The sequence below is a fragment of the Colobus angolensis genome, unplaced genomic scaffold, assembly GCF_000951035.1.
Source record: "Colobus angolensis palliatus isolate OR3802 unplaced genomic scaffold, Cang.pa_1.0 Scaffold8, whole genome shotgun sequence".
NCBI classification, from domain to species: Eukaryota; Metazoa; Chordata; class Mammalia; order Primates; family Cercopithecidae; genus Colobus; species Colobus angolensis.
Genome location: NW_012121820.1, coordinates 6,995,733 through 7,004,733, shown reverse-complemented (window position 1 = coordinate 7,004,733; position 9,001 = coordinate 6,995,733). Strand labels below are relative to the sequence as shown.

Below are 9,001 nucleotides of genomic sequence, written 5' to 3'. Positions count from 1 at the left end.
AGGAAAAAGAAAAATCATTCAGCATTTTATCCTCCTGTCCTGCCATCCATATGTGAAGATGTGCCCAGGCCTGTTGGTAGGGGTTTAGTTGCAGAGCTGCTTGACAATCCATAACTCAAGCCTAGGCTTACCTGAGCAGCCATTGTCAAAGTTGTGAAAGGCCAGCTATGAATGGTAATGAATCATCAATGTGTTGGATGACCCCAATTGTCCATTCATTCATTCATTCATTCATCCATCCATCCAAAAAGTATTTATTGAGCACCTACTATGTGTTATTGACTATGTTCTCAGGGTACTCTGTGAACAATATAGAACAAGGCCCCTGGCTTCCATGGAGGTCATACTCTAGAAGGGGAGACAGGCAATAAACGAATAAAGAAAATTTTAGGTAGGGACAAATGTATGGAGGAAATAGAACTGGGCAATGTGACTGGAACGTAGAGAGGCGAGTAGGTGGGCTCTCTCTTCAACAGAGAAGACACTGTGTGCTGATGGCATCAGATCTGAGACCTCAAGGATAAAATGGAATCCATCCTATGAAGAGCCCTGGGAAGAGGGTGCAAGGAAACAGGAACAGCAAGCACAAAGGCCTGGCAGTAAGGAGGCGCTTGGCTGAGATGAAGAACTGAGGAAGCCCCACGTGCTGGGAAAGGGGTGTATAGGAAAAGTGTAGGGGAGATGGGGGATGGGGACGGAGTGGGCAAAGGCCAATGGGAACTAAATCAGGGATGGGGTCCTGCTGCAGGATTTAATGCCCAAGACAATATGATTTACATGTTGCAAACATCTCTGGGCCTGGTCCGAGAGAATGGATGTAGGGGAAGGGGCAAAAATGGAAATTGGGAGCCCAGTTCTGGATCTGCTGCATTTTCCATCTAAGATGATGGTGGCTGGATTTGGCTGGTGACCATAGAGACCCTGAGAGTAATAAGTGGTGGATGTGTTTCAGCTATTTTGAGATAAGAGCTTGGTGCAACTTGGAACCCAGAGCCCAACTGGGGCACATGAACCCTAGCCAATTGATCCATTAGCAAATTGCTGTGGAGCACCTCCCATGTACCTGGTGCTGAGTGACGAAAGATGAAAGTCCATGTCCTCATGGAGCTGATATCCGGTGGGGGAGACAGACCACACATGACTAAGTAACATATGCAGTATGTCAAATGAAGATGCATGCCATGCAAGGCAGGGAAGGAGCCAGGCATCCTTGGGTGAGACACCAAGGCTCAAAGAGAGTCTGATAGAGAAGGAAAATTTGACTTCGAACCAAGACCTGAAGGTGAGGGGGTGAGCCATGCAAACATCTGGGGCAAGAAAGAACAGGTGCAAAGGCCCTGGGGTAGGAGCACACCCAGGAAGCAAAGGGGAGGCCAGTGGGGCTGCAGGGGCCTAAGGGAGGAGAAGAGTAAGAGGAGGTAAGAGAAGTGGCAGGGGGTAGAGCTGGTAGGAAGTGGGTGGGATCATGCAGGGATCTCAGAGCTCACAGGAAGGACTATGGCTTCTCCTCTGAGTCATGTGGGAACTAGGGTAGCATTTGAGCAGAGGAGGCTCAGGACAGGAGCTGACTTTGTTTTTAAAGTTATTTCTCTGGTCGAGTGTGGTGGTTCATGCCTATGATCCCAGTTACTCAGGAGGCTGAGGCAGGAGGATTGCTTGAGCCCAGGAGTTTGAAACCAGCCTGGGCCAGATAGTGAGACTCCATCTCTAAAAAATGTTTTCTAAAAAATTAGCTGGGTGTGGTGGTGCATGCCTGTAGTCCCAACTACTCCAGAGGCTGAGGTGGAGGATCAGTTGAGCCCAGGAGTTGGAGGCTGCAGTGAGGTATAATCATGTCACTGCACTCCAGCTTGGGTGACAGAGAAAGACTTTGTCTCTTAAAACAAACACAAAAAATAATAAAGTTATTGCTCTGCTTGATAGACCAGACTCCCCAGCAGCCTTTGACAGTGTTTTGGGGAAAAGAAAATTAGAATGAATTAAATGTTCTTGCAGCTAGGACCACCACTAAGAGTAAAATAACCCACCCCTGGGAGTTGGGTGTGTGGCTGGTGGCCAAACACATCAGTCTTGGGTTCAAATCCTAGTTCCATCACTCACTATCTGACTTTAGGTCAGTGGTTCCCAGCGAGGGCCAATTCTGTACCCAAAGGATGTTGGGCAATGTCTGGGGGCATTTCTGGTTATCACAACTTGGGTGGAAGGGCAAAGTACTACTGGCATCTATTAGTTAGAGACCAGAAATGCTGCTAAACATCTTGCAATTCACAGGTCAGCCCACCCCAGCAAAGAATTATCCCACCCAAATGTCACTGGTAATGAAGTTGAGAAACCCTGGTTAGGGTATATCCCTTAATCTCCCTATACCTCAGTTCTTTAATTTATAAGATGGAAGTAACTGCTCTAGGATTGTCATGAGGATTAAAGAGTTAATCTACTGCCGGGTGCAGTGGCTCACACCTGTAATCCCAGCACTTTGGGAAGCTGAGGTGGGCGGATCACCTGAGGCTGGGAGTTCAAGACCAGCCTGACCAACATGGAGAAACCCTGTCTCTACCAAAAATGCAAAATTAGCTGGGCATGGTGGTGCATGGGTGTTATCCCAGCTACTGGGGAGGCTGAGACAGGAGAATTGCTTGAACCTGGGAGGCGGAGGTTGCGGTGAGCCGAGATAGCACCACTGCACTCTAGCCTAGGCAACAAGAGCAAAACTCCGTCTCAAAACAAACAAAAAAACAAAACAAAACAAAAAACAAGAGTTAACCTATTAAAAGCAGGGATCAGCAAAATTCTGTAAAAAGCCAGATAGTAAACACTTTAGGTTTTGGGGGGCCATGAGGTCTCTGTCATAACAACATATCTCTGCCATAGGAGCAGAAAATCAGCCACAGACAATACATCAATGCTTGAGTGTGGCTAAACTTTTATTTGAGGGACATCAAAAAACAATTTTTTTTTTTTTCTGAGACAGGGTCTCGCTTTGTTGCCCAGGCTGGAAGGCAGTGGCATGATTTCAGCTCACAACAGCCTCGATATCCTGGGCTCAAGTGATCCTCCCACCTCAGTCTCCCAAGTAGCTGGGGCCACAGGCGTGTGCCACCATGCCCAGCTAATTGTTGTGGTTTTTTTTTGTTGTTGTTTTTGTTTTTTTTGTAAAAGGGAGGTCTTGCTCTGTTGCCCAGGCTGGTCTCTAACTCTGGGGCTCAAGCGATCCTCTCACCTCGGCCTCCCAAAGTGCTGAGATTACAGACGTGAGCAACCACGCCTGGGCTGAAATTTGAATATCATATAATTTTTCACGTCACAAAATATTTTTCTTCTTTTGATTTATTTCAACCACTTAAAAATACGAAAACGATTCTTAGCTCCCAGGCTGTATAAAAAACAAGCAGTAGGCTGGATGTGAAGGGCCACAGTTTACCAATCTTGATATAAAGACTTCAACAGAGCTGGGTAGTCCCAGCTACTCAAGAGGCTGGGCAGGGAGGATTGCTTGAGCTGGGGAGGTCAAGGCTGCAGTGAGCCGTGATCATGCCACTGCACTCCATCCTGGGTGACAGAACAAGACCCCATCTCAAAAAAATAAAATAGAATAAAATAAAATAATAAAAAAAAGACAGAAAGAATTTAACAGGAAGCTGAGTACTAGCAAAAGTTCAGTAAATGTGGGTTACCATTGAGAAAGAAGAAAACAGAGCGTATGGAATGATTCTGACACTCAGAGCCAGGTTACTTTGTTCTCCTGTTGGACCTCCACAATCTAACAGAACACTGACCTCAGACAAAGACACTCTGAGACTATGAAAAGTCCACTTCATAATCTTGTCCAAGGGCAAGGTGGTTGTGACACCCTCAAAATCACCACATCCCCCTCTCTTGCTAAAGGAGTTACTTCTCCTTCCTTACCCAGCTCAGAATTGCCTCTGGTCTCTCTCAGTGCCCAACCTCCAGCCCAGATCCTGTCCTGGGTTCCTTTTAATACCCTCTTTCTGAGACACTCAGGGTAGCTCATGGCATGTGTGCCCCACCCCCTCACTGCTGCTGTAAATGATAACTCAGCTTGTTTCATTACTAGTGTATTCCTGGGGTCTTTGGTGAAGGCCACTGGCACTCTTTAGGAACCCAAGCAAGACACAAAAGAAGTTTGATTGTTTTTCTTTTTCACGTGGGATTTTCCTTCACATGGAAGTCAGGCCACATACACAGCCATGTGGACATTCCTTGTCTCGCCTGAGGCTTGGGGAAGTCTCTTCCCCACCACAGGCTGCTCTCGTGGTACCCCGTCGGTACTGAGGGAACGGGATTTCCTGGTGGCTGACTGTGTCATTTTTCCTGTGCCTGGAGCTGGCCCTGTGGACCCCCTGCGGGGGCCTGAAGGTGAAAGTTGAGTCAGCTGCCCTGGGCCATAGGAATAAGGGCCCCTGGGCACGAGTGCTGGGAACAGGTCCACATGCCATGCATGAGGCCAGGGTCCGGGGCACTGAAGTAGGAAGCAAGGGACTATTAATAGCACACTAAGGTTGGGGGCAAAGTTGTTCCCAGGGGATGGCCAGAGAGTAAGAACTCTGACTTGGTGACCCCAGCCCTCACCATCTCTAGCTCACTCTACCCTCTTCCCACCTGGGTGCTGTGCAGGTGATTCCTTTATGCAGCCAGGGTAGACAGCAACTTGTCTGAGGTTACAGATAGGGAAACTGAGCTCACCAGTGTGCCACAGCCCCCATCTGACCCCGTTTGCTCTGCATCTGAGTTGAAGAGCCCTGATAAGAGATTGTATGTGCTATAAATAAGGCAGTGAAGGGTATTTGTACACGCAGAACTCTAGACAGTAATTTGCTTTATCATGTAAGATCAGGAAGGAGTTTTGCTTTTTCCTTACGGAGATTACCAATGTAAAAAATGTTAATACCAGGGATTTTCTGATGATGATGATGATGATGATGGTGATGGTAAAGTCAAGAAGATGAAACTGGAAAACCTGGTGCTGAGTGGCGCTCTTAGGTATTTACACAGGATCCACCCCTGTGCTTCCTGTGACCTCAGTGACCCAAAAGACCACGTGGAAACAGGCCAGTGGGGCAAAGTCCCCAGAGAGACTTCTCTGGGTTCAGAAATCACCAGTTGATTAGAAGCTTGATGCTTCTGTAGGGTCCTATTCACATCATACCAACCCTTGAGTTTGTGTCAGGCCAGGGGACTGAGAACTTTCACATTTATGATCTTACAGCTGTCTCCAAGCAGCCTTAGAGAGCTATGCAAAGTTTATTACCTTCCTCTTGACAACTGGGGAAACTGAGGCCCAGAGAGATGGCCTAAAGTTGGGATCAAGAGGACCCAGTGGGTCAGTGGCAGAGTCAGGATTATACCCAGAACTTTGGATCTCCCACCCCCTGAACCTTGGTCCATTTCCAAGGCACCCACCTGGCACTTAGCAGGTCTGACATGAAACTGATAACTCCAGTCTAGCCTCCCTGGTATGTCTAAGATGTTCTTAAAGTTTGACACGAAGAGGGCCCTCAGGAAAGAGTTCTTGTGTCAAATTAGGTAAACAGCACTCCAGGGAAGGTCAAAAGCCTCCAGGTGAAGCAGGCTTATGTCCATTTATTCATTTAGCACTCATGCCAGCCTAGGTAGTGAGGATTATTATCCCCGTTTTAGGTTTGAGGAAACTGAGGCTTAGAACAGTTAGTTCAATGGTCTATTTGTGTATTCATTAATTCCACACATTTACTGAACATCTACTATGTACCAACAGTGTCTTAGGTGCACAAGACTGCACCAGTGAAGATTCATGACAATGAGAAAGATTGATAGGCCTTTCACGGAGCTTGGAGTCTACGGAGGAGACAGATGGTAAACCAGGAAGCAAATCAATCCTGCTCAAGTAGGAGGGGAAATGCCAAGGTGCATCGAGGTAGAAGGTCTTATTACCTGTGCCTCCAATGCCTGTAAGTCTCATAGGTAGTTTTTAATACAACTGCCATATATTAACCACTTCCTATGTACCTGGCTCTTGTTTCTCACATAAGAGGCAATGTCCTTGTTTTACAGATGAGGAAAGTTGCAGAAGGTGGGTTAGCTTATGGATGAAGACAATGCTTCACCCAACATTAAAGACCCTTGTGTTGTGAAGGGTGGTATCCTGGGCCTTCCTATAAAAGAAAGATGTAGATGGCAAGCTAGCTGTCTATGACAGAAAAAAAGGAGGCGAAAGAGTTTAGATTCAAAAGCCAGGTGGAGGGCCAGATGTAGTGGTTCATGCCTGTAATCCCAGTGCTCTGGGAGGCCAAGGCTAGAGGATCACTTGAGCCCGCGAGTTTGAGGCTGCAGCGAGCTGATTGCACCACTGCACTCCAGCCTAGGAGACAGAGGAAGACCCTGTCTCTAAAAAACAAAAACAAAATCCAGGTGGGTCCCTTACTGGCCAAGGGACATTGGGCCAATCATGGCTGTGAGCTTCAGTTTCTTCCTCTGTAAAATGGGCATGCTAATAGTGCCTCCCCACAGGGCTGTGGTGGAGGACCTAATGAGAGCATGCATGCAGAGGGACATTGGCAAAGCCATCACTCACATGGTCCCTGGGTCCCCCGGATAGTGCAGGGCACAGAACTGGGTAAAGGAACTGGAGAAAGGCAAAGGGGCTGCCCTCCAAGTCTGAGGACCTCTGGAGTCTTATCCAGAGAGACCCACCCTGCCCTAGGTTCTGCCTCCTCTGTACCAGGCACCATGGCAAGGTGCTTATAAGCACAGATTCTGGATTCAGGCAGAGCTCAGCAAATCACCATGTTACTTTGGGCAAATCATTTTGCTTCTCTGAGCCTCAGTTTCCTCATCTATAAAATGGGCATCATTACCTCCCAGTACAATTACGAAGATCAGATGAGCTAATGAATATAAAAAAATTAGCACGGTATCTGGCATGTGGTGTTTGCTCAGAAAATGAGAGCTCAGCTCACATGATGATTATGGTTGCTGCTGGTGCTACAGATGTCCCTCATGAACCTATAGCTCCTAGAACTTCCTCGTGCCTCTCCTAGCCCACTGGCAGAATCTCTACTCCCTACTCCCTCCACCCCTGTCCTCGCCTCCTGCCACCTGGTCAAAGCTCAGAACTGGATGAAAGGGAATAGCTCTCTTTGCACTGGAATTAGCCTTGTTTTAGGTCTTAGAGGCTGATCATTAACCAATTCCTTCTCCCTGATCCCATGGCCTGTAAAGGCAGGTATCTGTCCCAACCCCCAGGGTCCCCTCCCTCCTGACATCCTGCAGCATGGAAAAAGACTCTGGACTTCACTGCATGGCCAACACTGTGTGTGGCCTTGGGCAAGTCCCTTCTCCTTCCTGAGTCTCAGATTTTTTATTCTCATAATGAGGGACTTGGCTTTCAATCATTTGCTTTGCCACTTCGTAAAAAGTCTCATGTGGGAGGCAGAATAATGGAGCCTGAGAACGCAGGCTCTGAAGTCAGCCAGCCTGGATTCAAAATACCAGAGCCACTGTTTGGAAACTGGGTAACGGGGGGTGGGGGGACTCTTTTTAATTCCTTCCTCAATTATTTCCATTTCTCTAAATGAGTTCAATGCTTGTTCCATCTCATTCAGATATAAGGCCCACCTAAGAGTCCGCACATAAACTAAGTGCACAGTAAACATTGGTTATCATTGCTCAGAAGCCCAGTGTACAAAATGAATAAACTGAGTCTAACTAGGGTTGAAATGGGGGAAAGGGCAGAGTCCCAGGTGCTTGCTGCCACCCCAGGGTGACCATCAGGCAGTTCTCTTAAGGGAAACAGTTTGAAAGTCAAGAAAGCCAATATTGTACAGCTGGGGTCAGTGACCAAAATATGCAGACCCAATCCAGCCTGCCGCCTGTTTTTGTGTGGCCTGCCAACTAGAAATGGCTTTTACATTTTGAAATGGTTGAAAAAAATCTATAGAAGAATATTTCCTGTTATGAAAATTATATGAAATTTTCATTTCAGCACCCATAAATACAATTTTATTGGCACATTGCCACACCTGCTCATTTGTTTTATCTGTGGCTGCTTTCTGACTGCAAGGGCAGCGTTGAGTAGTTGCAACAGAGTGGCCCACAAAGCCTGCAGTATTTATTATTTGGTCATTTGTAGACAGAATTTGTTAATCCATGCCATAAAGCTTCTCTTCCCTTCCTCATGGAAGACCCCACACTTGCGTAGAGCTGACTCTGCCACTTTGCCAATGCTATGATCCTGAACACATCATCTCACCTCTCCGAACTTCATCTGTAAAGTACATATAATCATTTCTAGTGTTCAGGGCTGCCGTGAAAATAAAATAAGCAGGATCCCTTAGTGTATGACAGGGAAATACTCATGTGACTATCAGTGAGGTTAACTTAGAGATGGTACATGGATAAACATTTAAGTTTTAACAGATATATATTTAATTTAATTCATATTTTAAAAACTAGAACTAGCACACAAAACCTATGGTTTCATGGATAATGCTTGTTGTGTTCACTGAGGTAAAAGATCCAAAGCCACAGGGGCAGATCTGCCATCTATCTCTCAAGATGTGGCTCCTGTCTCTGAGTCTCGGGTCATCCTGGGGATGGGTCTTTGGGTCATATTCACATTCCACCTGGCAGAAAGGGCAGAACCTGGAAGTTGCACACATCACTTCCACTCACATTCCATTGACCAGACTCAGTTACCTGACCAAGTCTTATCACAAGAGGAGCTGGTAGTTTCAACCTTTCCTCAGAGAGGAAAGCATTGGGTTCTATTCCTAAAAGAACAAAGGGAGAATGGATGCTGGGGTTCAACTAGCCATTTCTGCCCACATATATATCAATTCAAATCTTCCTTTTAAAATAGTTATATCGGCCGGGCGCGGTGGCTCAAGCCTGTAATCCCAGCACTTTGGGAGGCCGAGAAGGGCGGATCACGAGGTCAGGAGATCGAGACCATCCTGGCTAACATGGTGAAACCCCATCTCTACTAAAAAATACAAAAAACTAG

At 46.8% G+C, this 9,001-nt stretch overlaps 1 protein-coding gene across 5 annotated transcripts in view; it reads right to left on the bottom strand.

Moving 5' to 3' along the window:
- SLC13A3 (solute carrier family 13 (sodium-dependent dicarboxylate transporter), member 3) overlaps window positions 1-9,001 on the bottom strand; it is a 130,368-nt gene that overhangs the window by 41,089 nt on the left and 80,278 nt on the right. The window lies entirely within an intron of this gene.